The following is a 27,817-nucleotide window of genomic DNA, read 5'->3' as shown; positions in this document are numbered from 1 at the left end:
GTAACAGAGGCACCAAGCAGAGAAGCCAGTTGACGCATCTCACAGAAAGTACTGACAGGGTGAGAAAGTTGCTCAGATGGACTAAACTCATTATCCAAGACAGCCTGCAAGGACTCCCCAGCTACAGAAGAGATCACTCTGTGCGAAGTGCAGAGACACAGCACTGTCCAGCTTTCACCATCAGGGCTGCTTGGGCCAATATTTGTCCCAGCCTGTGCTTCAAGGGAGCCAGCTCTACCACCCACACAAATTCCTGGGAAACTTCTGTTGCTTTCTGATGGGTTTGGATCAGATCTCTGAGGTTAAAGGCAAATGATTTACAAAGGCTAAACACTTGTTCTATCATATGTAGCAGATTGATTTTGCCCCCATTGAAATGCCCTGACAGACACCACAACCAGTAGCTCTGGCACCATGTGGCCCAAGGCACAACAGCTCACTGTGCAGAAACCAGTTTATCTGCTTATTGGAGACATCTGATGCCTGACTCAGAGCAGTGCACTGTTCAAACCACCCCCACAAGATGCCACCAAGCTAGAAAATTAGACTTCCTATTCACATTTCAATCGAGCTCAAAGCTCTCTCTCTCATCAGAATCGGTGAGCAGTTTTATTTGTCCCTGCTTGGTTCACCAAGTCTGAGAAATCTTTTCAAGATTTGCCTCATGTAACCCTATGTCTCCAGTCTCAGCATTGGTAGCTGGGAAGAAAACACTCAAAATGATTTCTCAGACACTGTCTGACCATTTTTTTAAAGACAAAACCTTTCCTGTTGTCCTCCTGCACCATTAACCAAGTGGGCACGTCTTGGTATCCCCTTTGAAGAGCTCATACCATCTGCAGGAGAAACATGAGTGTGCAGAAACACCTCAGTGCCCACTCTGCTCTGTACTGAGTTAGTTTGTGACTCCTCCAAGTTACCCACCTCCTCCCCGAGTTATGCTGGCTCCAAAGGCCTGTTTTGTGGCCCATAACAGGTCTGTGGGCTTCTGACACAAAAAATAATTGTAGTTTACTCTGCTGGTGAGAAGAAAATCGTGCCACATTTTCCTTCATGTGGATTCTTCTCCCTTGCAGAGGCTGGAGCTGGGGGTGGTAAGCCAGTCCTCAGTGTCCTTCTCAGACAAAGCAGAAGGACGTGTCTGATGTGAGTTAGAGCAGCCTATTCAACTCATTCATGCACTTGTCTCAGAAACAAGCTCAAATCCTTCCAAGAAAAGTCACCCAGGAGCACAGAGTTCAAGAGGACTGCTGAGGTGACCCCACGGGCAGCCGCAGCCTCAGCAAGAGATGAAGTGGTTTCAAGTGAGGTCAGTCTAGGGGTGCCCAACCTGCTGGAGAGGCACAGGAGTGCTCTTCAGACTCGAGTGGGACATGTGAGGACCACAGGGAACAAGGGCTCTGCTCAGCAAATTTCAGGAGAAACAAGAGGCGAACTCCAGACAGGGGAGGACAGCAAGGCTGAGCTTCACCCTGCAGCTGCATTGTCCCTGCTCCCCAGCCCATCCAGCCCTGATACCATGCTGTTCCCTCCCCAAAACAAGGCAGCTGGAATTATGTTAAGCAGGATGCTATTGTGGAGAAAACTAGACTGATTTTTCACTGTTGAGCACAGCTTTGGCTCTATAAAGCAGCAGCATCCCCACTGTGGCCACAGCTTGGCTCTGGTGCAGCTCTGTGGGACCCAGGAGATGACACCCCTGTGGCAAGATCCTGGTGGTACCATGGAGCAGCTGGACCTGCCACACTGGTGGGCAAATGGGATGGCTGTGTTCTGCAGACCATAGCCTGAAGAGGCATCAGGTCCCACGAATTTGGTCATTAAAATCCAAAGGTGCTCAGTTTTCAGCTATTTTTGAAATGTGTTTTAATAAGCTCTCCTCCTCAAAAAGTCTTTGTTTGCACAGTGTGTCATTCAACAGGCTTACAGGAAAAGAAAGGCAGCTTAAAACACTCCAGATCTGACTTCCCTCCATCCCTGTAGAACACTTCAGGAATCAATCCTTCCCATGTCATGAACAGTCAGCAGATATGCAGGATTCCTCTGCAGTCAGGACAATAATACACAGCCCCACCATTCCAACAACCTCCTGCCAGCCCATGGCATCCCACCCTGCATTGTTAGCACAGCTGATGCATTATTAGCACAGTGCTGATGACACTGCTGAGCATCCCTGCCCCTTGCAGCAGATGCCAACTCCATCCATGCACATGAGCATTTCCTACTGCCCTTCACTTCCGAGAGGGTTGCTCCACAAAGCTCAAACATAAATAGATGCTGTGAAACCCAGTTACAGAGAATACCAGTTCTCTTTCTGCTCTAGCTGACTTGCTGTAGGAATAGGGAGTGTATTTGGCAGGAAAAGCCCAAGAAACTAAACCTATGAATGCAGGAGGCTGCATTCCTTCTTTAAAGGTTCCAGCCCCTTGTATATCCCAGTTACATTGGCTGCTCCTGCAGCTCAGCTACCCAAGGCACCTTCCACAGTCTAATGCAGAAGCAGGCAAAGTGGATTCCATGAAGTCACAAAGTTAGGAAAATTTATGGCATCATCTACAATCAAAACAATCACTTTGAAAACAAGAACCAGGAAACCATTTTCTTCTGGCTGATATTTCCATCAGTCACCAATACTACTTCCTGACTAAACCTGTTTCCAAATCTGGATTTGACTAGTTTGGTCCTTAAAAACAAACAAAAAACCCACTGAAAAAAACCCTAAAAATAAACCCCATTAAACTACTTACAGCATTAGAAAAAAAAAAAAAGAAAGAAAAAAAGCCATTACAAGACAGAAATATGCCCCATTTATCACTTAGCTCCAGATTCTTGGCCAGTCATGAAGACTGACATTTTGAGGTTTAGAAAGAATTCCTTCATTCTCCATGAGAAACCAGCACAAAGCAGATCAACCCACTAAAAAGCTGCAGTATTTTCCTTCCAGTGACATCCAAGGCCGACTGTGAGGGGTGAGTATTTACAGCTGTAAGGGTCTCCAGTGTTTCAGAAAGGCTGGGAGAAGAGAAGCAGGTCAAAGTCATCTGTCTCTTCAGCTGGCAGCTCAGTTTTGTCATGGTCTCAATATCTCCATCTTGGCCCATACTCTTAAAAGTTCCATTTCAGTGTCTTCTTCTTTTTTTTGTGCCAGAGTACCATATTGTCTCCTTCTTACCTCAAAGGACAGTACAAATACAGCACTAGAGACACTAAAGACAACTTAATATTCCACATTTTCTCTTCAGATCAGCCATATGGGATTCTCTTGTGTTCACACTGGAGTTCTTTTCCTCACACCAAATATAGAAATAGCTACTTATGTGCAGAAATACAAATTACAGGATGAATTCTCCAATTCAGGTCCTCTAGCCACATACACAGGGGTTGATTTTGCCTGTGTGTACACACACTCCTCCAACTCAGCCCACAAACACTACACTTTGCTGAAGTTTCGACATCCCTCTGACCCTACAGTCTGTGTCAGCCCAGCAAATGAGCGTGGGCAGGAAAGCCAAGAAGCAGTTCTGGAAATTTTCATGTGTTTGCTCACATCAAACACTAAACCATCCCCCCTGCCCCTTTTTCTGAGCCTTCAGGAGATGGCCATAGGAAGCTGGCTACTGATGCCCACTCCTGCCAGCACACAGCTCTCTGTCCTGCTCTCCAGCAGCTCCCAGCCCCAGGCACCTCCTCTGCTGGGGGATGCCCAGCCCGGTTAAGGTCCTTCTGGGACTCAGGGTAATGCACCAGAACAAAACACCCCAGCAGCCTTCTGCTCTACTGAGCAGCCACAGGCCACTAAAGCAATAAAACATGTCACACTGAGACACTGTTGGAGCCAAAATGCATGTCAGCGAGTTAAAGGCTTGTTCCTCACACTCAGCATCATCCCCTGCAGCTCCTAAGCTCTCCTAAGAGGAAAGTCAGCTGCAATTCAGAGCACCTGCACTCAAGAGCCCTCATTAACAGCAGTGCTCCTCTTCTCTTTATGGGATGTTGAGGACCACCCCGAGCCTTCAGTGCCAACACTGAAGACAGAGCATCTGAAGCAGACACAAGAACTCAGTGCCAGATCCTCTGTTTCCCAGCAACTGTGCTCTTGCCCTGAGCATGAGGTAGAGGAATCAGGGAGGTTCAGGGCGTTTTACCAGTCCAAAGTAACTTGCACACCCCTTTCAGTAGCTGAGTATGAGTGAGGAAGCAGCTCTACCCCAGCCACAGCTCTGTTCCCGTGGCCAAAGTTACAGCCAGGGCATCATTCCCTGGCTTATGGCAATTCAGCTCCATGCAGTACTTCATGTTTCCTTATGAGCCCACAAACTTGCAGTGATGAGCACAGAACAATTCCATCAACTTCCACCTCCTCCTTCATCCCCTTCCAGAACACTGATGCCATCAGCTAGTCACAAACACAATTTCCTCCTCCTGTCCCCAGGCCACAGCTGTGCTTCTGTGCACAGCCCATTTCCACTCAGGAACAGACTCAGCAGCACTGGGGGAGAGAGAGCACCTTTGCAGACCACAGCTGCTCCACCAGTGCTGGTACCAGTACACGTGCTCTGGGTTTTGGGACAACATCTCATCCCCAAGCCTTTGCTCAAGTTCAGCTCCTTCCTTTCACAAACAGGCAGAACTGCCCTCCAATTCGAAGTGTCCAAAACACAACTGATTTTGTACCTGCATTGTAGAGCTAATTACATGCCACACAGACAGAGCCATGCTTTTCTGACAGCACAGCAGAGCTGCTGCCTGGCTCCAGACCTCCCTTGCCCCATCCCTACTGAGCAATTCAACTGCTTTTCTTCTCCTAGGGAGCCCACTGCTTTTTGGACAAACTACTTTCCATACACTAGACCAGCACAACCAGGATGGTGAGCATAACAACCCCACACTTACTGTGACTCTCCTGGCCCCAGGTCTCCCCTGGATGAAGGGAAGGTAGAACCAGCCCTCTGCTAGACACAAAAAATCTCCTCCTCTTCCAGCCACTGCTTTATGCTTTGCTTTTCAATTTACTCCCAACCCTTGTCCTAAATCAAAGCTCAACTCAGCTCAGGTGCTGAGAGTAATTCACAGTCCCCTTCTGGGAGGTATTTCACTCTTCCAGGTGTGTCCTGGCTGTTCCCAGTCTCTCTGAAGCCTTCCAGGCACCTTGCCAAATTTCCCCTTGCCTTGCTGATTACTCAGCCTCCTGTGTCTCTGAGATAACAAACTACACATCCCTGGACCCCTCAACATCAGCCCCCTGTCCCAGCAGAAGGCTGTGGAATAAGCCCAGGGAGCTGTAGCTGGAGCAAGGCTTTGCAAGAGGAAGGCAATGGCCCAAGTGGTGCTGAGGCAGAGGCTGCCCATGGCAACATTACTTTCCTCAAAGACTGACCAAACCCAGCTGTCTGGGCAGGACAAGGGCAATCGCCAGGAACCCACATCCTGTATAAAAATGATTGTTACGTTTTCAGTTGGAAAACTAGAAACCTGTTGAGTACCCTGGTGCAAAGCCTGCATTTTTGTACTCTAAAGGTACATTTAAATTGTTAACTGTTGACAGTTTTCTAGGAAAAAAATGCAATTGAAATAAGGACTGTGTTTTGCTGGCCTCTATGATTTTTGCAATGCTCTTCACCACAAATCCAACCTTGGGGGTTTGTTTTGCTTTAAAAGCAAAAAGAAAAAAGCAATGAAAACCCCCAGAACTCCCCAAATTCTCCACAAAAGAGAAAATGTGTCTCCTTTCAAGAGGTATCTTTAGCATCTCAAGGGTGCTAAGCCAGGACTGGGCCCTTATATGATCCCTCCTGTCTATAAGCAGCCACCAGGAGGTTCTGGGGAGACCCTTGCTGGCTCAGAGCAGGATGAGGACATGCTGGCAGGGGCGGGTTTGCAGGCTGTGGCTCCAGACCCTTGCAGCATCCTTTGATTGCCAATGTAACGTGACCCTGATCAAAAATAAGGGTCAGTCCGGCTAAATTAATGGGGAAACCCCCCAATATTTTGTTCCTGATGCAGCAGTCAGGAGAGAGGTTTGACATCCACTTATCTCAGGTCCATCACTTTGGGCAGAGGGCAGGCTGGGTCCCTCCCTGACTTCCATTCCACTTCTAACCCTCGCAAACACTTAGTGGTCTCCTCCTCCAGTAACAACTCACTCCTTGAGCCAGAACAAGAGCTCTTGTGATGGCCTGTGGTTACTCTGGGAGGAGTCTGGCATGTTCTGAGCACCTCTCCATCCACCTCCACAGACACACCTCTGCAGTATTGCCTCTTCTTGGACAATGTTTAAAGTACTCGGACTCCTGTGCAGGTTTACCAGAGGGCAGACTAAGGAAGCCATGAGGTGATTCAGGTAGGGGCTAGACTCATCCCTCGAGCTATGCTCTGACCCCAAGTCTTGGCACCACTTCACATTTCCCTTCAAGTCCCCAGAGGATTAACTGAATGGGAGGCCAATGAAATCACTGTGCCAGGTATCCCCAGTCTATCTGCTCTCTTTTGTTGCCCAGCATCAGCTCTTCAGAAGCAGGGCAACATTTTGAGTGAAGGGACGGCTGTGGCAATTCTACCTCACACAGATATTACACAGGAACTATACATAAAACACCGAGGCCAACAGCAAAATAAAAACATGGGACATTCTGTATCAGCTGGAAGGGAGAGATTTTTATGTACTGATTTATCTCCTTCCAAGGGAGCAGCCATTTCTGGAATCAGTGGTGCCCTGAACAGGTATTTCAAAGCACAAGACAGACAAGACAGAGCTTTCCCCAGCCATCCTTGCTGGCAGAAGAGACTGGGTCTCTTTGCCACCAGGTCCCTGCACCTCCCTTGCCAGACAGGGATGATGTGACCTGCAAGGCTGTTCAGCTCTGGGAAGAAGTCTGGGCACACTGCAGAGGACCTCCAACACCCTCACATGTAAGATGAGATGCCAGCACAAAAAAGGTTCAGCCAGAGACAACCCGTGTTTAGACAGGAAAGAATTCTAAAATTCTACCCGGATTTAGGAACTTCGGATGTGTGCCTGGTTTTGAAGAGTGGTGATAATCCAGCAGGATTTGCGTAGAGCCACCGTGAGAGGTGAGAACAGGTTCTAAATACAATCCTACATGACTGAATTTTAAACACTCCAGTTGGATCTTTTTGGCATTACAGTGACAATCTTGGCATCATCACTCCCACAGTTGTCTGCAATTAACAGTTGCCACTTTCGAGTCCTCTTTGCATTCATTAGTGTCCAGGTCCTGCCTGACACCCCACTGGACAGCAGAGCAGGCTTGGAGGTGTTCTGCTGGAGGAACCTCAATCACTCCATTCCCCATCATGTCTGACCATCACAATTTTCTTTCTAGACTGAATAATGTCTTTTCCCCTTGCTCTTGTTTCTCTGACAGCACTATTAGAGCTATCAGAGATAACAACAGTAGGTTAGACAGCAAGGTCATAGAGGCAACCTTTTTACACCCTGACATGGCTGTGAGGGTACCAGCATCTGCTTGTGCTGCAGCCCCTGGAAATATTTGTACCTTCAGATGGAAATTGAAAGTCTAAACCTACAAAGAAAACCCAGACAGGGGGAGAGGCTGCCACTCTGGTTCACTCTGTACATCAATAAAGAGAAAGAGCAGAACCTCATCCAATATCATATTCAAAGTATAGGATTACCTTCAATGACACAAGAGTATAGCCCAGGGAAATTCGTGCAGAAGTGGGTTCCCAGACTAGGGAAATGGTGTTTGCCAGTGTCACAGGCTGCTGCTGGCAGAGCTAGGACTGAAAAAGAGACTGGTGGTCAAACCTGTCTTAGCCACAAGGCAGTCCTGGGCTCTCAAACACTACTGAGAGTAAAGCAGTTTGTGTTTTATCTGAATTCAGTAAGTTGGAGGGTGCAGGGGAATAGGGACATTGCATTCCAACTCTAAATTACGTTTAGAAACACACATCCTCTTACCCACAAGGAGAGGAGAGGAACACGAAGAGGGTCCTGCAGGCTTATTTTTCACCACCTGAGAGTGTCATGATTTTCCTGGTTTTCAAGACCTTTCAAGGCAGGAGTTGGGTGGTTTCCATTCTTGACCATTACCTAAGGTACCAGTTTAGTCCCAGCCAGCCCAGAGTTGGTCACTTGAGCTCTTTAGATTCACAGAACCCTTGACTTGCCTGTACCTTAAGCAGTCCCCTCAGACTTGTTTTCATTATTACAGTCTGACCTTCATGACTTACTTGCCCTTTCCATCCTGAGAGCCCTGGACTATGGTCATATCTCGAAACTACTTCCCTTAGTGCCCTGAAGAAGGTGCCAGGAATGAAAATTCAGTCCCATCCTCCCATCATCTCTAATGGAGTAAGACCTTGAAGTCCCAGCTTCTGGGTTGTACTGGCCATTAGAGAAACAAGCAGAATTTCTATCAGACAAACAATACAAAATATAATCGAATTCAATATTCACAATACTGGCCTTTCTTTTCTTCCCACATTGCTTCCTTCTTCAGTGAAATAGCTTAAGTTGGTATTTGTACTATTGGTATCCTTTTGACAACATCCTTTGCTGTGTGTGCAACCAACTCATACTTATATATGGCATGAATGCTGAAAAATTGCCAAGCCTGAGAGTAGGAGATTTCTGATACCTCAAGGGGTTCTGACCTGACATATGGAAAAGATCTTGCTATAGCTTTGCTCTGCCATTTGTTATTCATCTAACAAAAACAGTTCCTAGACTTGGAGATCATAAACTCTCTCTGGGTTTGTTGTACACTACAGCACTTGACTTTCTACAGCTCAGCATGTGCCAAAGGGAGGACCTTGGCAGAAATGGAAGAGGAATGTTTATCCAGTTGACAGACTGGTGGTCTGACTCAGCTAATCCACATCAGCCCAGTGGAAGCTTCATACTAAACACAGAGTCACTCAGTTCTTTACTAGATCATCTCAACTCATTGACAGTTGGATAATTCAGTTAGTGGTAACAACTGGAAATAAAATTCCAGAATCGCTGAGGTCGGGAGGGTACTCTGTGGATCAGCCCAAACCTCCTGCTCAGAGCAGGGTCACAGAGGGCAGGTTGCTCAGGATCACATCCAGTCAAGTTGTGAGTATCTCCAAGGGCAGAGATTCTACTACTTCTCTGGACAACCTGTTCCCATATTTGACCACCCTCACAGTGAACTTTTTCTCATGTTTAAATGTAATTCCCGCATTTCAGTTTGTGTCCATTGACAGGATCTCCCTCTGAGCCTTCCCTTGCCAGACCAAACAACTCCAACTCTCTCAGACTCTCCTCACACACTAAATATTCCAGCTCTTAACCTTGGCCTTATCTTTAACTCATTCCAGTATGTCCAGATCTCTTTTACACTGGGAGTCCAGTATCAGTGCTGAGTGGAGGGGAAGGATCACCTCCTCCATGCTGGCAATACTCTGCCTAGTGCAGCCCAGGATATCAGTTGCCTTCTTTGCCATGAGGGCACGTGGTTGGCTCATGGACAGCTTGGTGTCCAACAGCCCCTCAAGTCCTTCTTCTGCACAGCTGCTTCCCAGTTGCAGCCCCTGCAGATGTGTTTGCACAAACTTCACCTTGTTCAATACCAATTCTTACTTTAGAGATCTCAGATCCAACGGCCAGCCTCATGGATTCATGTTGGGAAAGGGAGAATCCTACAAAGAGCCAGTGATATGCATCCTATCCAGTCATCACTTCTTTCTTTTATTTTATTGGTAAATTAAAATTATATAATTAAAGACTAGCAGCTGCAACTCAGAGAGGCCAATATCCTCTATGGATGACTCACCCTCTTGTGTGGGATTTTTTTTGGGATGTGTTTCTGAGGAAATGAAAACACTCTAGTGTCTTTCCCTCTCACTTCCTTACAGAACACACTCATTGTTCTCCTGCTTAGATGCTGGTGTGCACCTCTGTGGGTCCTCTCTGTGTCAGGCTGCACAGGCTGCCTGATTTCCTGGACCACATACACAGTGGGATTCCAAAGAAAGTAACAGTGGGGTGATATTAAGCCTGCTTGTGTCACTGGTGTGGCAGAACTGAGAGGGATGAAACCCGTGGGATGGGCAGAGACTGAAATGCCCTGGACAAAGGGAAGCTCCATGGTGCTGTGGTTAAGGGATGACAGCTCAGTGACAGCTGAATTCTAGTGGAAGACCGCTGGGCACACCCAACACTGTATTACATGGCCTTGCAAGACCATCAGAAACTGAAATTAAGATGTCAAGGTGTCCCAATTGTTTCCCTTTTCACTCTAAGATGCTGGGATTTCAGAGCTTTTGCCTGCTGGAAGGAACTGTCTGCCCTGGAGGTTCTCCTGTGCTCTGGCCCAGCTTTTGATGTGCACCAGGTTGAGTCCTGGTGTCTCGGGGCTGACACAGGCCTGGCCCACTGAGCATCTCGTGTCAGTCGTGGCAGGAGCTGATCCCCCACTGCTGGCAGACACTGAGCTTTTCTGATGTTCGATATTTTTAAGTGCTTTTGGGACTTCTGCTCTAAAATACTTCCCTTTAAGTTTCCATTTAATTTCCTTTAAATTGTCACTGGAGCTGTTGATATCTCTGACGTGTGTCAAATGCATCCTTTTCTCTGCTGTCTCTTTCTCCCCCACTATGCAGCACATATAAAGATTTAAAAAAAGATTTTCAGCTCAGCACTTCACTAGCCTCCTCCACACTTTTTTGAGCATTCAACCTCTTTTTTTTTTTCTTTCAATTTAAAAACCCTAACATAGTGCACCCAATTGAACATATAATTGTTTCGTGTAGAGTTTCCCTGGAGAATTATATAATCTCAACTTGTCTCCCTTAGGCAGCATATAATCATGCAATCTACTGGCTTCTTTGTTTCTCTTTTCTGCTCCTTTTCTTTTTTTTCCCCCTCCCCAATACTTGTAATAAGTTTTCCACCTTGTCTAGACATTTCTGACATACTCTACCTTTACCTTATTTTTAGCTGGCAGATGTAGCAGTTCTCCTCCTTGCACAACCACATCCTGTATCTCAGCACCCCCAACCTCACAAGTCCTTATTCCAGACCCTCCTCTGCCAGTGCTATTTCTATCCCTTCCAGCTGTGCATTTCATCTCATTGAGGGATTTTTTTCTTTAAATGTTGCAACTGTTACTTAATTAGGATGAAGGTTCCCTTTTAATGGGAAAATACTTGAAATGACCAAAACTGGTCATGTTTGATGATCAGTGGCTTAGGATGCTACAGTAATTAACACAGTGCTATTAATAGGTAGGTGTGATCACAAGTTTTCCATTGCAGTAGGCTTGAACAGGAAAAGTACAGTTAGGACAGTTTTCACTATGTTGTTTTATGAAAAAAATTAAAAATTGCAGTTTTGCCCTCCAAAAACTATTTGCATATGGCAAGATGACCACAGTATTTCTTGGAAATTGTGGCTTGCCTGTCTTACCTTCCATTCTCTCTCTCTCTCTCTCTCTCTCTCTGTGACATCACCATGGAACCACACTGATGGAGATCTGCTGGAGATCTGTCAAACACAGCCTCCATCCTCAGGGAAGGGCTGAACCAGTGCACCACCATGGAAACTGCAGCTGACCAAAGGATCCCCCAGAACTTGCACTGGGAGCTGCAGCAGTATTTCAAAATACCATTAAGAGTCCTGAACATCATGCTACCACTGGAAAAGCCCCATTTTCCATAGGCACAAGGCCCTGTCTTCCCAACCCCAGTTTGAATGAGCCCAATTCTTCAGCTCATGCTAAGACAGAGGTTAAGTTTTGTTTGAGTCTGGCAGGAAACTCTTTCCCCTGGTCAGTGCTCACTAGGGCACAGGGAGCAGAAAGCAAAATTATTTGCAATCGTGTATCTGAAATGTGTAAACAAAATTACCCTGGAGTGAGTTCACATCCCTTCAGATCTTGCTTTTGCCAACAATCTAGCAAATATGTTCCCTGACAGGAATGTTTGCTGAGACAATAGATCACATTTTTAGCCCTTTGTTCAAAGGAACATTGAAATATGTAGTGGTGAGTATTTGCCTCTCCAACCTGATCATCAGAACGACCCTCATCCACTTGGAGATTAGGAACATACCACACACCTGATGTGTCCAAACATCGAAACTTCGAATCCAAGCAACAGATCTGAAGATTGTGTTTGCACACCCTGAAAAGTCCCAAGTACCTGCACCAACAACTACCTTACAAAGCAAGTGCAAAGCCCTAGGGCACTCCAGGTAGGTGAAGAAAGGAGGAAATTGCTTTTAACTGATAGGATTTCATCCAGGTCCCCCTCACAGGCAACATGTCCCATGTTTACAAAGGCACTTGTTGTATTTTTGAGCTTCCTCAGGCCAGCTGACCCAACAGTTCCTACATTTCTCTCACAACTTGCTTCTTCCTGGTTTTCCACGTTCTTGTTCCACCAGAAAAAATTATCACCAGTGGCACTGAGACACATTTAAAGCATCACATCCAATTCCTTCCCAGCTTCCTCACATCATCCCAGTCTGAGTGGTGTTGAGATGTCACACTCTTCAAGATAACAAGCACTTTGGGAAGGGATTGCCTGCACTTTGAGGACTCTCATCTTCCCCAGCCCATTAACAAGTTCCATGGGCATCCTACAGCTTAACTTCATTCTGGTCCCTGAATGGAAATGGCCCTGTGTTTGAGTACCTAGGCTGGGGTGCTGACCAGACTGCCTTTGCTGCCCAGAATAAAAAGGCCCCAATCCCAGGCATTTGTCCAAGCCCAGTGCCACAGCCCAGGGTAACACAGGTGACCCCGTGAAAAGCAAGGGGTTGTTCTTTTCTGGTCTAAACTAAGGGACAGGGCCACCACATCCCGAGGCCATTGGGTGAGTCAAATGTCTTACTGTGTGCAGTTCTGGGCCCCACAATTTAAAAAGAATGCAAGAAATCTAAAAACAATGGCTGATTTTTTTTTATAATGTATGTTTTTCGTTTCACAATTTCCCTTTGAATTTTGCAACCTTCAAGGGCTGCATTTAGCAGCTTCTTTCAGCAACCAGGTGCAGTGTTGAAAAGAAACAACCCCTTGACCCTGGACCTCAGGTTTTCAATGAAACTCAGTGTAATGTTGCAACAGACTGCTATAACCCTGATACGTATCTCACTTGCAGCACTTGTACAGAAATTAATCACTTCTAGATAATAATTTGTGGGACTTTGAAGTAGCTGTGAGAGAACAGCAAGCTGCACTTCTACGTCAGTCACAGCACTTCCAGGTGACACCAGCAATGTTCTCTGCTCTCCAAAGTCCAGAGTCGAATAAACCAGCCAGCCCTAGGAGCCAGGAGAGATGGGCTCTTGACTTGTCCATTGACTCATTCACCAATTCCTGGCAAGCCACTAGAAATGATTCATTTTCTCCCTCACAGAACGGGCTGTGAGGGTCACTCCTTTAGGGCTGACCTGTGGCTGGGACTCACAACAAACACCATCCCGTTATTCCTTGTTAGCTGTGTTGTCCTCATAGCAGGACCACGACACAGACAACAGCCAAGCAAACCTCTGCAACACCACATGAGTGTGGTAAAGGGAAACTAAAGCCCTTCTCCCTGTTTAGACACCACAGGGAAGTCACAGAACAGCAGAACAACGTGAATTCTTGGTGCAGACCTTTCTTCTGGTAAACATCAGCTGGAATTTATGTTTAAGGCTGGAGGGTCTCCACTTGCTCCTTACTTTGGTCAGATTTCTGTGAGGGAACTCTCACTGGATCCCTCCATTCTTATTCCAGGTGAAAAGTCATGGGGCTGTGTCCTGATTAATAGGAAACCTGGGCTCATACCTCATTTAGTCCCCAGTGTTAGTGCTGCAGCCTCCCATGGAGATAAGCAGGGGCTGTTCTGTGATGGGAACTCAACCCAAGGAGGACCCAGAAACCCTGGTGACTTGAAGCAAGATGCAGATGAGACAATCAAGAGGGACACCAGTCTAGGTGAGCAGAGGAACAAATCCAATGTGGTTTAACATGGCCTGCTGCTGCTCCATGTGCCATGCTATCCATGAGCATCATTTGCTGCTACCAGTCCATCTGCAATGGCCAGGGTCTTGCCACAATGGCTGGGAAACAGTGTCCTGGGCCATTCCTGTACCATAGGAAATGAGTGTATTTCCCAACAATGTTCTATATGAACGTTCCTTCCTCAGCTGACAGCACCAATCTGCCAGAACATTAATGAGAAGCTAACGAAGAGAGCCAGGCTAATGCAAAACAGTAATGAAGATTAATCTCTCCCCAGAGAGGAGGATGACATGCCTTCTCAGAGACCTAGTGCACCACAACGGCATTTGGAGGGTCAAAAGTGGGTCAATGAAAGCTAATTAACAGCAAATCTCTCTCTTGTTCTTAATTACAGAGTGGTGAGTAGGGATTTCAAATAAGCTGCTTGGTCCATTCCACTCGCTGAATTCCCAAACTGGGAACCATAAGTCATGCAGGAATTTGATGGCATACCTGGGCATAGGTCTCTCAACTGGGAAACAAGCAGAGCCAGGGAGACCGGGGCAGCCTGGGCTTCATTCCCTGACAGCAACTAGAAGTCTTGGTTTTGGAAGAAGCATTGGACGACTTTCTATGTAACACAGCACAGGACCTCAGTAGGGTCCTGCCTACTCACTAGGGTAGCAAGTGATTCCTGAGCAGAAATTTCAGGTCAGGCAGGGATTTCTTCTCAACAGCAAGTCCTGGCACCCCTCTAGCAGCCTTTGGAGTCAGTTCTCCTACAGTACAACTCCCTGATGGACAGTCCATCGCCAGAGGAGGTTAGATTTGTACGTGCCTTCAAGGCATGGCCTTAACAAGTCTATCAGAGGGTCTCATCAAGGGCTGTTACCTGCAGAGACATTACTACCAGCCTGAAAATCTCCTGAGAACAGAAGCAGCATGGGAAGACCCTGCAATGCTGGAGAGCCATTTGGGAACTTGACCGAGTTCCCAAGCCTGTTGCTCACTTCCCCTCTGGCCTTACATCATTCAGCCCCTTCACCTGGATTCCTGACCCACCACATAAAGACACTTTGGTGGCAGACAGTGCAGCACCCCAGGTAATGCTCCTGTCTCTGGTGTTTGTGTGTCTGTGCTGCCTTGTGCCTTTGCCAGACCTTCAAGACATGACCATCATACCCACGTGATGAAGAAGCTTCCGTTCTTCCTTTGCCTGCCCTGGGTAAACCCATTTAACAGCAAAAAAAAGCCAAAAATTCCCCTGGGCCACCCTGTGCTGAGAGGGTGAACTGGAGAAGAAAGCACCAAGCTTTGCTGCTCTAGATGAGCCATAAAGCAGCAAGCACTTAGGATTCCTGTCTTGCCTGGCTGAAGCCCAAGTGGAAGCAAATCCTCTGCAGGCAGGGCTGTCCTGCCAGCTCCATGATCTCACAAAGGGAAAACACACTGGGGCTAAAGAAGAATCAATGACTTTGCACATGTCTTCGCAAGGCTGCATTCAGAGAGGTGACTGGCACTGGAATTGCCCTACTTACCACAAAAGCAGTGACAGTGCCACCACCACAGCAGGGGATAGACAGACTCCAGGCCTTGTTTCAGCCCTTGTGTTCTAATTGGAGCAGGCTGTGCTGCCAGCAAGAAAACAGGGTCCTATACAAGATCAGAGGTACATGTCTCCCACTGTGCTTTCAAAGGTAAGCCATCTGCTCCACAACTGCATTTAACTCTTGCCTGGCTGACATCCACAGCACAACCCATGCACCCTGCCTGTGGTAGGGTAGAAGTGGAGGCGGGGAACAAATCAGCAGGCTGCAAAGACTTCCAGTGGTTCTGCAGTTGGGGACACAGTAGCGCCTTCTGCTGGAAGCATCAGTGTCTGGGCAAACCCTTCCCCTTTGAGAAACATGCAGCTTTACTGCTGGATAAACAAGAGTCACTCTGCACAACAGCAAACAAACCATCCTAACCCAGCCTGATCTCTCCCATGGGATTATCTGCCTGCCCTCTCACATTGTACTCTGGACAGTGCCATTGCTCACACATATAGATGTCCCCTCCAGGCGGTGTTGGCCAGGATTATAGGACAGAGCTGCCATGGTTAGATGACACTGCAGGCATGGTGCTCCTAGGGCCAGAGGGCTCTTCCCACTCATACTCCTGGAGTCCTTCTGCTGGGTTCCAGCATAAACAGAGACTGAAGTGGGGCTGGCTCAGGCTGCAGGTCTCTGTCTAGAGCCAATCTGTGCCTCTTGCTTGCTAGGAACGTGCTGCCCAAGCACTCAGGGGAAACACTGCTCTCATTTAAACATCTAAATAAAATTCTTTAGGTGTTCTGCTAAGCTGAGCATTATCCCACTGATAGCAGAAGGACTTAGGCCTAATTTTGCTAGGCCCCTTTGAAAACCCTGGATATCAATGCTCAAAGGTCTGCTCTAATTAGCCAAATTATCACCCATATAATATATGTGCTCTTAAATGATTGACAGTAAAGCTACCTTACAGTGATTCACCTTCTTCTGACTCACAGTCATTTATTTGCACTATTTTCAGCACTGGAATTTGAAACAATGATACAGGTTTTCCATACATTCACGGAAGAATTCATAAACACCATGAATGCATGACTTCATGTCCAGCCATGCCAGGCTCTCCTAACTTCTCCACCAAATAAAAACAAACAGATTGTTCTGAACTGTAGGCATGCTAAATCAAGTCTAGGGAGATATTAATCCAGGGAAAACCTCTTTTTCCCCATTTTTAAGGCAAATTCCAGCAATGTGAAGGCTATCAGGCTCAAAGAAAAAACATTTCCTCTTTACTACAGAACTAGTCCCTCCTGGCTGGTCTTGGCTTGTGCTTCCACAGTGTGAAGGAGGGAATTCTTAGAGAGCTGAAAAAGCCTTCCTGGCTCTATGGTCCTTTTCTAGCTTTGAGTTTACAGCTGCCCAACAGCTGGTGCCAGATATGACACAGCTGTGCTCCAGCACACAGCATCAAACAGCTCTCAGCGAGGTCCATACGAGCCATCTCCAACTGTGACATGAGGCTTTGGGCCCTTCACATTTATTTCTCCCAATATTGTCCAAACTTCATCCTGGTGACCTAACACCCCAGAGCCCACAGAGGGTCACTTTCCTCTAACACTTTGGTGCTTCAGCAGGGATGTCTGGCTAAAAAAACAAACCAGCAGGGGAATGATTTCAGCTACTAAATCCAATCATCAACCAAAACATATTTTACACTTCAGTGTAAAACCCTTCACCCATCATCATTAGGTGCTTGGCCCCAAGGCCACTGAAATCACAGGGTGATGGCATACAGAAGGCAAGGTACTGGGACATCAGCAGATTTGTATACATTTAAACTAAACCTTTTATCTCAGGATACATCACACCACTTCCAGATAAGAACCAATGGAGATAGAAGTGCTAACTTGAATCTCAAGCCAGAGCATTGCCCCTGCATTTAGCTGAATGCAGAATTAGGGAAGTTTCTCCCAGAGCCTGACTCTGAATCACTCTTCAAACTCTGAATCACTTGGTTTTTCACTTCAGCCACCAGCTCCAGCTAAGGGCAAAATGACCATGTATAGTTCCCCCAGAGAAATACTCGTCGGCTGCAAAACCACCTTAGAGCCTTCCCACAAGAGAGGAACTGAGATTGCTCCAGCTGTGCCAGTTCTGAGGGTGCTGTGGTGGGGAAAAAAAAAAAAGGGTGCTGCAAGAACAGCCAGCCCTGGGACAGGATGGGTTTTGGGGTTTTAATTTCGTTTTACACGCTGAAGAGAGACGCTCAAGCTCAGTGAAACCCAAGGGGCTACAAGCTCCGTGTTAGGTCTCTTAGGCACATTAACCCTTACAACAGTCAGTTGGACAAACTGGACAAAAGGGTTTCTTGGGAAAGGAAGGAGGGTTTGGTGCTAAGCAGGTCATTCTTCCTTGAGCCATGGCAGCAGAAAGTAGTTCCCATATGAGTCCAGTCCAGGATAAGATCAGGACCATAAAGTGGTCCATCTCAAGACAAGCCCTGCCAAAGCTGTTCCACAGCTGCTCTGTCTCCAGCTCCTGCTGTCTCATGTTTTCTCTAGTCCTTGCAAGCAGAGCAATTGGATGGCCATAGCTGGGAGCAGAAAGGAAGCTGCTTAAAATCTCCAAGTCCCAGCAATTATAAACAAACCCCAAACCATTGCTGAGTACACTGATGGGTGCATAAATCACACCACTTCCCTCCAAGTCAACATATATAATTCCAGGTGGCACTGGCTCAACACCTGAAGCTCATGACTCCTCCTCCTTGCTACATGCCTGCAGCAAAGCTTCCCAGGAGGTGAATAGATCCAGCCATTCCCTAGCGGATGGTAATGACTGAACCCCCAGCATATGGTTTTTCCAGTAGGGACAACACTGGCTGTGTGCTTTAAAGTGAGGTTCTGCTTAAGCACTTATGTAATTGGGCTTTAATGTTTAGAGGTAATTTGTCCAAAGCACCTAAGAGGTTACAGGATCCCACTTCTCCTGCTGCTCGCTGTGGCTCAGGCTAAGGTGATCATTGGAAGCTGTTCTCAAGGTGGTTTGAAACTCTCTGCCTTCATTTCAGTTTTCTAGAGGAGATTTGTGAGGGGAAATTAATGTTTTTAAGACACATAACTGAGTGGGATAAATAACAACTAGTGAAATGCGAGGATAAGTATTAAACTGATGAAAAGCTGAACAGAATTAAAAATAAATGAAACCTAGTTGTAAGTCTAATGAACAATTGCTTCACAACTGTTCCTAAATCATCCTTTAAAAAAAAAACAAAAACACAACAAAAATAAACCACAAACCCAAAAACACACCAAAAGAAACACTTTCAAAATTACAGAATTTTTTAAAAATAAAAATGTTAAGGGAAAAAAAAATCCTTGGGAGGATTCATTTAAGATGTGCATTGAAAATAAGCCCAAGCTCCTACTTCCCTCCAGTATTCATTGTAAGAAATCCCCAATCACTTTTTCCCCCATTTAAGCAGGTTATGTCTCTCCCTTTGTCTCCTGGACACTGAGTGCTCAGCCAGCACTGAGGACAGCCAAATGTAATTTAGCCAAGTTCACACCTTCCACTCCAAAATCTGTGATCTCTGCATCAGCCTTCTGTGTGGGTAAGGAGGGCCATAAGAGGCCAAAAGCACTGTTTGGTAACAGACTCTCCCTTTTCTGGGCTTTTCTCAGCTTTTTGTTCTCCCAGCTTTGAGGTCCTATTTGTGCTGTGAGCACATGGCACCTCGTGGCCGGGACATGGCTGACGCTCTTTGTAGGCACAAAAGCCTCAGTTTAGCACAAATCCAATTTTAAATGTGAAAGCAGGTTCTTAAAAAAATAAAGCAACTCATCCAGGTCCCAGACTGTGTGATGGATACTGGCTGTGCACTTAAGTGTCTTGCTGAATCAGGGCCATGGCCTATCGATTACAACCATACATTAATGACGGCATTTTCTCAGAAATGGTGATGGGGTCTGGATCTTGGCCAAGATTATCCAACACATACAGCAACAACAGTCCCAACAACAGTCCATGGATTTGCCCCCACTGCCCCTGGCCTGACAACACACCTTTACATGCCATGTGGGCTCAGCACGGTGGGTCCATGGGGTTGGCAGCACCTTGTCTTGCCAGGGGCAAATGTGAGCAGGGGAAATTGGTGCTAACTGCAGGTGGACTGTGCAGAGGGTTATAGCTGGGCCTGCCTGTCGTGGTTTAAAGTGGCAGGTTGCTGAACACAACATAGCCGCCTGCTCTCTCCCCCCACAGTGGGATGGGGGAGAGAATTAGGGGGAAAAAAAGTAAAATTCATGGGTAGGGATAAAGACATTTTAATAGCACAGAAATGGAAGGGATAATAGTAATTAAAATTAAAATTGAATATACAAAGCAACTGCTCACCAGCCGCTTACCAATGCCCAGGCAGTTCCTGAGCAGCTTTCCCACAGTTCATACACTGAGCATGGTGCCACATGGTCTGGAATTTCCCTTGGGCCACTTGGGATCAGCTGTCCTGGCTGTGACCCCTCCCAGCTTCTTGTGCTCCCAAACCTCCTCACTGGTGGGGTGAGGAGCTGAAAAGTCCCTGACTCTGTGCAGGCCCTGTTCAGGAACAACTAAAACATCAGTGGGCTGTCATAGAATCACAAAATTGTTTGGGTTGGAAGAAACCTAAAAGATCGTTTAGTACCAACCTCCATGCCATGGGCAGGGACCCTTTTCATTGGACCAGGTTGCTCAGAGCTCCATCCAACTTGGCCTTGAACACTTCCAGGGATAGGGCATCCACAACTTCTCTGGACAACCTGTGGCAGTGCCTCACCATTCTCACAGAGAAGAATGTTTTTCCTAATGTGTAACCTAACCCTGCCCTCTGTCAGTTTGAAGCCATTCCCCCCGGTCCTGTCACTACATGCTCTTGCAAAAATTACCTCTCCATCTTTCTTGTTATCAACATTATTCTCATTCTAAATCCAAAACACAGCACTGTGCCAGCTGCTAGGAAGAAAATTAACTCTATCCTAGCTGAAACCAAGACACTAATCACTAAACATGACCTAATCAATAAAAATTAATTAGATAGCATTAATCAAGTACAGTCACTAGCAAATACTCTAACAGCTGTACAGAAAGGTTGCAAAGGATCCGAATTATGGCTCTGGCACCATTCCCACTGTCTATATTTAACACCACCAGTGTCTTAACATTCAGGGCCAGTTCCCTACATGGAGTGAATCTCAAGACTGTAGTTTGGTGCCTGCCAAGCACCGAGTGTGGCTCTACCCTCAGTGTTCTGGGCAGAGCTGTGGACAGAAGGAACAGCCATCACCCAGGAGATGGTGTTTTTCTCTGGTGCAAAGGCTGTTCCAAACCAGAGGCATGGCCACCTTGCTGTGTGGTCCCCATCCTTGCATCCCCTTGGCCAACCCTAGGAATATACAGAGCACACAGCATGAGCAAAGCGACACCTTAGGGCTGTACTGTACTGTAAATGCTGAGTAGGATGAGCAGAGAGGGGGAAGAACAATCTGTAAAATGAGAGGCAAGTATCTACAGGCTGTCCATTCAACAATGCAGTGGTAAGAGCTGTTTCTATTGACATCTGCCATTTTCATCATTGCACATGGAAACAGAAGAAAAGAGATGTTCAAAACCAGTGCCCAGATCAGGTCCTGGGAAGCTGCACTCTGCGTGTGTCAGTGTACCTGTCCTGAAGCACCTGAGTCACACACTGCTGAATCTACTCCAAGTACAGGACGTTTCTCTTCTCCCCTCTTGCATCTTTTCCCCAAATCCATTTTCAAGCCACACAGCTTTCTGTCATCCACCCACATGAGCCCATTGCCAGGGCGGGGGTTCATTTGCAATATACAGGGGACAGCAATCTCCTCCAGTTTCCCCAGGAGCTGTATGGATTTCCCCAGGAGTTAACTCCAGGAGATCCAGGCACCTGGGCAGACACGGCACCTTGCCAACCATGCCCTTCTCAGAATCAGCCAGCTTCCCCATTCACATCCTGGAGGCTGCCCTAAATTAAAGCTGGTTCCCTCTCAGCGCTCTGTGTTCAGCTTTGCAGAGCTCAAGTTAACGATGCAGGAGAGCAGCCGGGTGTGACTTCGAAGGAAAGGGAGAATGTGCTTCTAGCTTTTCCATAACAGTTAATCATTAACTCCTTTCATGGTCACAGAAGGTGCTGGCCTCCTTACAAGCTCCCCTTATCAGCCATAATTATTTCCTGATCCGCTCTCCCCTAACTACCTGGCAGACTTATGCACAACACCCCTGAATCACCTGACTGGATTTATTGCCCTATATTCCAAGCCAAATGGGTCTCTGTTGTGTCAGCTGCAATATGTACAGCATGTTATTTCTCCCTGACCATGCCCAAACATAAAAGCTGTTCTGACCCCCACCTGGTCCTTTACACCATCCCTCCTCCTGTGACAAAGCCAAACAGAACAGTCATCTAAATACCTCAGCACTTCTTCCCCAAATGCAACAGCTCCTCTTGCATACAGCCCAGGGGGGTATTGCTGCCATCTCTTTAAGTCCACTTTAAGTTTTCAATCATTTTCGTTCAACAGATATTGCCTAGATATCTAAATCAATGCATTTTTATTTTCTGACAAAGAATAGCTCCCCTCCCTAGAGAAGAGAGGTGTAAATCCAAATGATAGACCTTTATGTGACACCTACCTGGTGTGTTATTTGCCATGTCAGAGGCTGCTTCCTGGAGAGGACAGTTCAGAGTGACCAGCTTAACTCTGTTATTGAATAAAAATGCAGAGTGCTCTGACCAGCAGAGTTGGTCTGAATAGATGAAGTCAAACCCTCAAGAAGTGGACTTATTTCATCTTTAAAGAACAGGTATAAATTCAGGTAAATGAACACCTCAGTTAAGAAGCAGCTGTGTAGTCAATAGATAGCACATGCCTATGTAACACATCTGTTGTACAAGAACTTTATATCAAAACATATACAGTAGGGAACAGAGGTCTCCAGGCACAGAGAGGAATAACTGAGAAATGGGAACGTGGTATTTCACTATCAAATTCATTTTCTCAGGGAGACAATACCACCCACAAAAAGAAATAAAAACGCAACGAAGGGCATTTTTAAGTTTAGGAAAAAACTGTTTTAGGGAAATTCAAAACCACAAAAGGAGCAGGGGATGCACACGGAATAACTCCCGGGTTAGATTACACTGCTGTTACCAGCACCAGTGCCTGATACAAGGCTGACTCCACACCCAGGAGGTTACAAGGCTGTTCTGAGGCACTGGTAACCCACCACCCAAAACAATGCTTCCTCTTTCTTCCTAGCACAGCATCTACGTAAGCCATACAGTAATTCAGAGAGTTCTCAAATATGACCAAGAATTTGGAAATGCTTTGCTCTGCTTGCCTTGATTGCTGCAGTCAGGTCACTGCTAAGGCCAAACAAAAACCCAGACCAAACCCCAAAACTAGAACCACTGCAACAACAGGGTGCACCAAAAAAATATCAGGATGCTGATGCCAGCAGATGGGACCATGGGCCAGAGGTTATGCCAGAGGATCACACTACCAACAGTTTCTCTCATGCTCTCCCTAAGCACGTATTACTAGTTCCAGTCAAGGACAAGGTATTAAGTTAAGGTGAGCTTTTGGCCAGAGCCAGTACAGATGCTCCACTACTGAGGCATAAACTGAGAGCTAATCTTGGAAAACAAGCCATGTTTCACCCAGAGCAATATCCAGACATGTAACTCTTGGAAAACTGCTCATTTGATTTCTTTCAACCTTTTATGTCAGACCCTCTTCCTCTTGCTTTCTTTAAGGTTTTTGGGGGTTTTTTTGGTGGGTTTTTTTTAAGCATTAAAAATACCCCAGATTTTAAATCACAGTGAAATACACTGCAATAAGCAGCCCTGCAGGTTGATGTCAGCTGTCTGTCTACAAATAATCCCAAAGTCCCCCTTTACTGCTGCCTGTCCATGTGTCCTGACCCTTAACTAAAGAGGTCTCTTCTAGAGCAAGCCCTGAGCTCATTCCCTGTGGTGCCTTCAGTCTTTGGCCACTCTGCCAAGACAGCCAACACCAGTAGCTATTATGGAAGTCACTCACTGTGACATGACATCCCTTCCATGGGGCAGGCAAGTCAAAACCACTCCTGCAAGACCCACTGGAGTGGGGGAGTCACCACGGAGCAGAGCCCAACTCGCTTTTCCCTGCGCAGCCCGTCTCGCTCTGCCATTGTAACGACACCACAGCTCGACCCAACCACTGAACTGCCTAATGCAACAAGATGATTGCAATCAGCAGCCATGGAAATTAATAGCACCATTCTTTCAATTTTTAATGCAGTTTGAGAGACTTAAATCAAATCTGGTGGGGGACAAAGTAGCCAGTGATGAATTCATGCAGGAAGCAGTGAGCACATTACCTGCACTGCGGTTATGCCTCGTGTCAGTTCTCCTAAAAGTCTGCTACCAGAGAAGCTTCAACAACTTTTTAGAGGGTATCTTGGCACTACCAAACTGCACAGGGCAAGCTAAAGCTTGCCCTGAGCTCCATTCTTTTATTGAAATTTACCTCCCTGCTCAATTGACACACATAGTGTTGAACTGTCTCTCCTGCAGGTCCAAAAAGGATGCTACTTCCTTGGTTTTCAGTGGATTTTTGCACAAAGTTCCCCCTGAAGACAGATTTAGGTACCTGGCCTTTAGGAAATACCTATATCTTCTTATTCAGCACTTCCTGAGCTGTTGCTGGGACACATTCCCAATGCTGCAGTTCCTGGTTCTCTGCAGGCGTGGGTGGGAGCTTGCTGGCTTTTGCCAGCTTAGAGCCTGTGCCCGCCAGCCCCAGGGCATGCAGGGCCCTTCGCCCCCATCAAGCTTCATCTTGCCCATCCACTGCTCAGCCTTGGCTAACCACAGCGAGGGAGGCAGGAAATTGTTTCCTGCCTTCTGAGAAACATTTCATGGAACTGGAAAAAGTTTATCACAGTACTTTTCTGAAAGAGGTTTTGGTTCTCAGGTAAGTTTTCTTTCCTAAAATCTAAGTGAGTCACATATACATCCCCCACAAGAAATTCCACATGGGGTGGCAGATATGTGGGAAAAGATGGGTTTTGGTTACAAAAACATGTTCTCACACACACTCCCTCCAAAAGTCCTGAAATGTCCTGATAGAAATAGCTGGGTTTGGAACACCCATACCTATCAAAAAGCCCCAGCTTCCAATGAAAAACACCAAAACAAAACAAAGCAAAAACAAACAAACAAAAAAAAAAACCACAAAAACCCAAACAAAAACAAAACAAAAGAAAGGCTTCTGTGTTGCTTTATGCTCTGAATCGAGTCAAGAGATGGGGTTGGTGAGTGAATCACACCCCAGTGCAGCTCGTGGACCAGTGCAAATCGCTGCCTTCAGCTCACACGTGTGCCTCAAAGACAATTCCAGGCGTTCCTCCTCACACCTACCGGAGCTGCAGCTCCCAGGCTGAACCCTGTGCTAAGCTGCCATGGCCACTCAGTGCCCGGAGGGGATCCCCACTACCGGCACAGACAGATGGCACCAGTCACATCCATTCCCCGTGGCACAGCCGGCCTGTCAGCCCCGGTGACAGCTCTGCTGTGACGGCTCTCACAGCCAGCGCCCGGAGCACAGCCAGTGCTGCCGACCAGGGACAGAGATCTGGGACTGCCTTTGCACCTCTGAAGCCACAGTGGTCACTTTCTTATGAGGAAAGAGCTTTCACTCCATTTTCCAGGTCTGGATTTTGCGTTTCCCCACGTCTGGCTCTTTCTTTTCACAACAAAAATCAATCCACCCTTACTTCTATAGCCATATAGGAGGCCACGTGCAAAGCCCTGGGACTCCAGCTCCCAGAAGAGAGCACTGGAAGGCAAAAGCAGGGGAACAAACTATTAATATGATTTATCTTTTGCACAGGGGCTCCACCCTCTCTTTCAAGACCGTGCATTTAGCTAATGAGAAACAGGGTATTCCCACCCCTCACGCACAATCCCCTTTTTATTCCCTATGCAATGAGGAATTGAGATATTAGACTTTCTCAACCACTTCCCATAAGAGCTGTCTCTGGCTTTGACTTTGATAATCCAGCTTGACTGATCTTTCTCCGGCAGTGGCATTGGCGTCAGCAGCCAAAGTGATGGATGGGCTTTACAGCTCAAACAGCCTTCAGGACAGCTGCTTGAAGACAAGTGTCTAAGACTAGCAATTTATGCTTTCTCACATTCCTAAGCCACAGGATGTTCATGGGGACCTTTTTTCTTTACTGTTAGCTTTGAAACAGGAGCAAAATAGAAAGGGTGAGACACTCAAGTAGCTATGCTGCACCTATTGCTAGAGAGAGGAAAGTGAATTATATGACTGGGAAGCAGCAGCGGCTGCCCAAATTTTCTACCATCCCAAGATCCTGATGACTTTGGCTCATATACTGCTTTTCTAGTTTCTCTCTTTTATCTGAATTTTAAGTCCAACTGTCCTGGGCCACATGTGATAGGAGTGGCAATGTTATTGCCTACAGGTAGAAAATTAAGGTAGGAGACATGAGAAGACAAATAGCTGAGCTGCCACAAAAGAAAAAATGGCATCAGCATCCTGGAAAGATGCACACTAGTAACTTCTGGCAGTTAGAGGCATTGCAGTTGTCAGGTCAGAATTTCAGATAACCTGAGAAAGATTTAGCAGAATATGAGTTTATCTCTGTCATCAGTGGATCTGTGATCACTTGAGTAATGTAACAACGGCTGAACCTTTAAAAGTGGTCAGATTGATAGTCCCCATTAAGATGCTCATCAAAAGCCACTAAAACCCTTCTGATTTATGGCTACCAGCAGGAAAATTTAGTTACAGGCAGTTATACTTTTCTTCTTCAGTTTTCAGAGGTGCTTTTGTAGAAGTTTCACTGTTTAAGTACTTAGAGCCTAATGAATACTCAAACAATTGTCTGATGTTAAGCTCCCAGGATGCCAGCGATGACTGAGGTTGAAGATAACTTAGAAAAGGGTCCAATAGCAAGCAAAGCTCCTACTGATAAACACAATTGCTTGGTGCCCTTCAGAGCTTAAATTCGTGACCAAGTTACTGCAAAATGAATGCAAATGCACTTCAGATGACCCCAGCAACTAACTGTGTATATAATCATAATCCTTAGCAAAGACAGAGGGATCCAAGTGACACAGACATGCAGGCACATAGACAGCAGTACATGTAGGGCAGAGCCAAGCTGGACATGGCCCCAAACACCCTTCAAAGTTAAAAACAGGGGGGGGAAAAAATGTTCATTTGGTCCTTCCCCATTGATACAGACCTATAATTGTGTCAAGGGTAGGAACTGAGAGGGTAATCCAAGATGTTTATGTTTGATATAAATGGAATTTGTACTCAACATCTTGGAAGCATAAATGGGTGTTGGCCCTCCTGGAGTTTAACAGCCAGGAGATTCTGAGCACAAGCAGATAGCAGAACTGAGCTGTGTCTCAACACCTGAGAAATGCTGGGACTGACACACAGCTGTGTTTTATCAAGAAATGTGACATCCAACCTACTTTCTTATTATAAAAGCAGCAGGACTACGTTTTTAGGAAGAGGATAATTTTAACTGTCTTTATACTTGAGTACTTTCCCAACCATGATACAACCATAGAGTAAACAGATGTACCAGGGTGAATTCGGGTAAAGAGTGACTCAGGATTTCTGAGGCATCACCAAGCACAAACAAGACCTTTGAGATCAATTACTGACTGCTTAAAGTGAAACAGCACTGATAGATGCACTCAGTGTCACAGGGCAGTCACCTTTTTCTCTTTAAAGTTGATTCTTCGTGGACATCAGACCTATGAAAGTGGCAACTTCACAGAAGTGATCTGCAGCCACTCCTCCCAATTCGTGAGGGAGACAACTCCATGTGCCCCATTGCCTCTGGGAATTGTTGTCCTATTTCAACCAGAAAAGAAGCCAAGTTCCTATGAACTTTGAGAAAATGGGAAGCCAAACAGAGCACGAAGTCTCTGCTGGTTCCCTACTAAGGGAAGGGCTGACAAACTGTGCTCTCCCTTGACACCAAAGAACCCCCAGAAAGACATGTTAGAAAACACATCTGACTTCTCATGCTGCTTTTGACACAGCTGGCTTTTCCCCCCATTATTCTGTGGTGCACCCTGATATTCTTCAAGCAGCTGAGATCCTGTCCTATAGGACACTTCCTTTCCCAGACCACTTGTACCAGGCTTGCTGGGCTTGGCCTTTACAGATACTCTGTCTTTAACCAGAGCTTGGGGGCAGCTGTGGATTCATAGCTAAAACTCTGTGGTTTTCCTTTCAGAAGAGGCAGTATTTCCTGAAA

The 27,817-nt window shown here is 46.4% G+C and overlaps 2 long non-coding RNA genes across 4 annotated transcripts in view; one reads left to right on the top strand and one right to left on the bottom strand.

Annotated features, from left to right (window-relative positions):
- Positions 1-27,817, bottom strand: part of LOC127481806 (uncharacterized) — a 223,143-nt gene that overhangs the window by 121,061 nt on the left and 74,265 nt on the right. The window contains exon 1 of one of the 3 annotated variants that reach the window (XR_007908321.1): positions 23,448-23,679. The exons of the other annotated variants lie outside the window; for them this stretch is intronic. This is a non-coding gene — a long non-coding RNA (uncharacterized LOC127481806). Of the gene's footprint in view, positions 1-23,447; positions 23,680-27,817 lie in introns of those variants that run through there. 3 annotated transcript variants of the gene reach the window in all.
- LOC127481813 (uncharacterized) lies at positions 23,682-27,003 on the top strand. The gene is made up of 3 exons (XR_007908329.1): positions 23,682-23,959; positions 24,081-24,152; positions 25,593-27,003. It is a non-coding gene; the product is annotated as an uncharacterized LOC127481813 (long non-coding RNA).

This window comes from Manacus candei, unplaced genomic scaffold (genome assembly GCF_025592945.1).
Source record: "Manacus candei isolate 608988 ecotype Guabito, Panama unplaced genomic scaffold, ASM2559294v1 h1tg000082l, whole genome shotgun sequence".
NCBI lineage: Eukaryota > Metazoa > Chordata > Aves > Passeriformes > Pipridae > Manacus > Manacus candei.
Note: the sequence above shows the minus strand (reverse complement) of the source record. Positions and strands in the feature narration are given on the sequence as shown.